Source organism: Panicum virgatum, chromosome 9K, assembly GCF_016808335.1.
Source record: "Panicum virgatum strain AP13 chromosome 9K, P.virgatum_v5, whole genome shotgun sequence".
In the NCBI taxonomy this organism is placed as follows: domain Eukaryota; kingdom Viridiplantae; phylum Streptophyta; class Magnoliopsida; order Poales; family Poaceae; genus Panicum; species Panicum virgatum.
The window spans coordinates 47,559,376-47,563,252 of NC_053144.1; the positions used below are offsets into that span (position 1 = coordinate 47,559,376).

Sequence of the window (3,877 nt, forward strand, 5' to 3'; positions counted from 1 at the left end):
CATGACATGACATGGCTATCCTATACCGAGCATCTCTAAGATCTCTTGTATCTTCGGTGAGTTTTCTAAAAAAAGAAAGAAAAATAAAAAAAATTTCTCATCCAACAGAAACTCTATCTACCTCGTTTTCTATCCAGGAGGTGCCGCTGGGTCTGAATGGTAGCCATTCCTTTTTGGATTTTGGAGAAATTGTTGGATTTTATCTCTTTTTCGTTAGCTATTTCGTTTTACATAATAGCTATATCAGGATTTAACTATTTATAGATACAAGAGCTCTGGTAGATGCTCTAATGAAATATATACAAATCCTTTTGGCATACTCCGTACACATGTAGGACCACCATTGATTAAATGGCAATAAGGGACAAGTTGGTAAGGCTATTCTCAGTGGGTGGTTTTATCTCACTGTTTTTAATACTGTCACATCATCTAAAATACCGTGAAATCATGGATAAAACGACCTCTGCAATGCAAGATTTCAATTTTGATGTTTTCTACATGCTTATTGCATTTAATTGTAAGACACATAATGACTTGGAAACAATGTACTTTAAATCATTGACATGTCATCCAAATTGGCAAGTAGACTATAAGCAGGCTGAATGTTGAGGTGGAGGAGAGAGAAAATGAGCGAGAGAGAGAGGAGAAGTGAGATGTAAGCTTACAGTCGGCTTTGGCACAAGAACCAAGAATTTTTTTAGATAGACAAGTGGGTTATGTATTAATAGTGGAGAGCTAAATCATTGTACAACTGGGCTAAGGCCAGTTTAAATGAGAGTTTCATAGAAAATTTCACGACATTAAATATCATCACTTTTGCTGACATGGCAAGGAGAGAGAAAGATGATGTTTCATGGGATGTGAGGAGAGTTTCATCACCATAAAACTCATCTGACACAGTTACCTAATTCTCAGTCTAGGTAACTGTGTCTATGAAACTCCCACTAAGACTGGCCTAAGAGATGAGCTGCAAAAATTCTTGTAGCCAGCAGCGGATTAAATCATTAGCCTTGCTCTTATGTGGCACTCTTTAATGCGCATAAAACACCATAAAACCCTTCTATTGCGACGCCGTAGATTTGATGAAGTCTTAGCCAGCAATTACTGTACTGTGCACTGACCGGAATCCGAGGGGGAGGCTGGCTGAGTCAGAGCACCGTCACCACACACACTCAGGTGCCTCCTTGCTGTTCTGCTCTTCACGCGGCTGCTGCGCTATTCGTCGGCCAAATCACGACCACGTGACCGATGGCAACCATGACCATACCACGGGCCACGCCCGCCGCCGGGACATGACAGGATGCGATGCAGAAACCTGAAGAAATTAAACGCGCTCACATTTCACGGGCCTCTGAGTCTGAATGTCTGATAGCCTGTCCGCACGCCCCGACGTCCGTACGCTCGTGTGTGGCGCGCCCCCGGCGCCGGTCAACCGGAGCCGGCCGCACCCGCACGTGCCAGGAAGGTTCTCCGATTTTTCGGCGCCACGTGACAGTGACTGTGACCGGATGCACTACCCGTCCGAGCTGTCCGGCTGGGCCGGTCGAGATCCGACGGCTGGCTCGCGGCGGACGGGTGGGGCTCGGGCGCCTCACCGGCCACCAGATCGGACGTGTGCTCGGCGGGGTGGGCGGCCACGCACGCGTCCATGCGCCCCGGGCGACGCGGCTCGTGGGATCGAACATTCGCGGGCGGAGCCGGAGCGGGGCAGCCGTGCAGGGCTGTCACCCACGTACTCGATTGCCCACATGCCTCGCCGGCCAGCGTGCGCGGGAGATCAGGTGTCCGATCCGCGTCTGGCCAGGTCGCCGGCGCCGCCGCGGCGCGCGCATCGGGGGGCATTCAGGGGCACATGCTGCGTCCGCCGCGGTACTGCCGCCGCGGCGGCCGGCCGGTCCGGTTGTGGACAGTATATTGAGGTCCTGTTTAGTTAACACCCCGTAAATACAAAAAAATCGTAAACGCAAAAAAGTGTAAAGTAATCTTGCTAATTTGAAGTATTAAATAAAGTCTATTTACAAAATTTTTTGCATGGTTGGGCTGTAAATCGCGAGACGAATCTAATGAGTCTATTTAATCCATGATTTGCAACAGTGATGCTACAGTAACCATCCGCTAATTATTGATTAATCGTGGATTAATTAGCATCATTAGATTCGTCTCGCGATTTACAACCCATCTGTGAAAAAATTTTATAAATAAACTTCATTTAGTACTTCAAATTGGCAAAATTCCCACGCAAAATTTTTTTGCGTTTACATGTAAAACGAAACAGGGCCTGATTTTGTCTGAAACCCCGTCGCTTTCTGCCGATCTCTGAAGCGGCCGACCTGCCGAGCGATAGTCAATTGAGGCTTTTACCTGTATGCCATTACAAAAGTTCGTAATTACTTGTGTGCCACTAAAAAGTTTACTCGTACTTCTATACCATCGCACGAACTTTTTTTTACCTATACGCCATTCCGTCTAACTGCCGTTAGAACTTAACAGTTTTGCAGCTCTGTCAAATGGGACCCACCTATGAAATTCTCCATCTTGCCCTTGACTCATCCAGTCGCCGTGAGCCCCTCCCTGCCCCATCCCGAGCCCATCTCGTACTCCATCTCTCCCTGTCCTCCCTCGCCCCTCCCTCGGACCTCCCCCTTGGCTGCTCGGGCTCCTTCACGGACACGGAGGGCGGCGGCGCAGGGCGGGCCGCGCGCACGCCGCGCACACTGCAGGCGCCGTCCTCACCGCCATCTTCCAGGGCGCCGCCACGCTGCTCGCCTTCATCCGCACCACGGACTTCCTCGCCGAGCTGCGGTCCTACGTCAGGGAGGAGGCGAGGTCATTCTGAAGCTCGTCGGCAGGCTCGGCGCCACCATCTTCGTGCTCGAGTGGGCCGCGCTCGCCCTCGCGTTTGAGCTCCGGCTCGACGACGATGGCGGCGCTCTGGATCCTCCGCCGACCGCACCACTGCCCTCTACGGCGGGTCTGCGCCCACTGCTCGGGCCACGGAAGGGGGGGGCGACGAGTCGCGGCGGCAGGTTTCCCATCCCGCCACCGAAGCCCCGGGGTCGAGTCTCTGCGTCATTGACCACGGCTTGGACCACCGGAGCTGCCTGAAGCCGCTGCACACCGGCCGGGGGAGGTGGACGCGCTGTGTGGTTTCGTCGCCGATGTCACCGCCACCACCCGGGCCTCGGCGTCGGCCGTCGTCAACTCGTCATCAACATGTCGTAGGCGGCCGGTCCATGGAGCTCAGAAGCATATTCTGTATTTGGAATCGTATTTTTAGATTTGTTTTTTGAAGGAAAACGGCCATAAAGCGTAGCCATGACGTCATGTGAGATCATCAAGCTAAGAACTTCCAAGCAGGGCAGAGCACGCGCGAGCGGCGCACAGCCGGTTGCTCAATTCGATGCCGCGCAGCTGCGCGTCGGCGCGTCTGTGCGTGCTAGGATGGGTTGAGTCTTGCTGCGGTTGGCTTGGCCATGCCTGGGACCACGGTCCCCGGAGCTGCCGGCAGCGGCGCGAACAGCGACAGCGCTCAGCCGTCTTGGGCACTCCACGACGACACGATGCGGCGGCGGATGAGTGTGGAGTGCTACCGGGTCCGCAAGCCCGCGGCGGCCGGGGCGGAGCTCTCCGGCGCGGCGGCGCCAACGCTAGCGGCGGTCGCCCCACGCGACGTTCTACAGAGAAGACAAGATAGAGAGAACAAAGCTTGGCTGACAAATGGGTCCCACAAGGCAGAAGGGTAGAACCGTCTTTTCCCATCTCTGTTAACCCCGTTACTGCTACTTCCGTTCACAATGGCATAGAGGTAAAGAAAAGTTCGCGCGATGGCAAATAGGTATGAGCGAACTTTTTAGTGGCATATAGGTAAACACGAACT

General features: G+C 53.1%; 1 pseudogene; it reads left to right on the plus strand.

Moving 5' to 3' along the window:
• Positions 1-2,505: 2,505 nt before the first annotated feature.
• On the plus strand, positions 2,506-3,105 carry LOC120648051 (annotated as a pseudogene).
• The last annotated feature ends 772 nt before the right edge of the window (positions 3,106-3,877 follow it).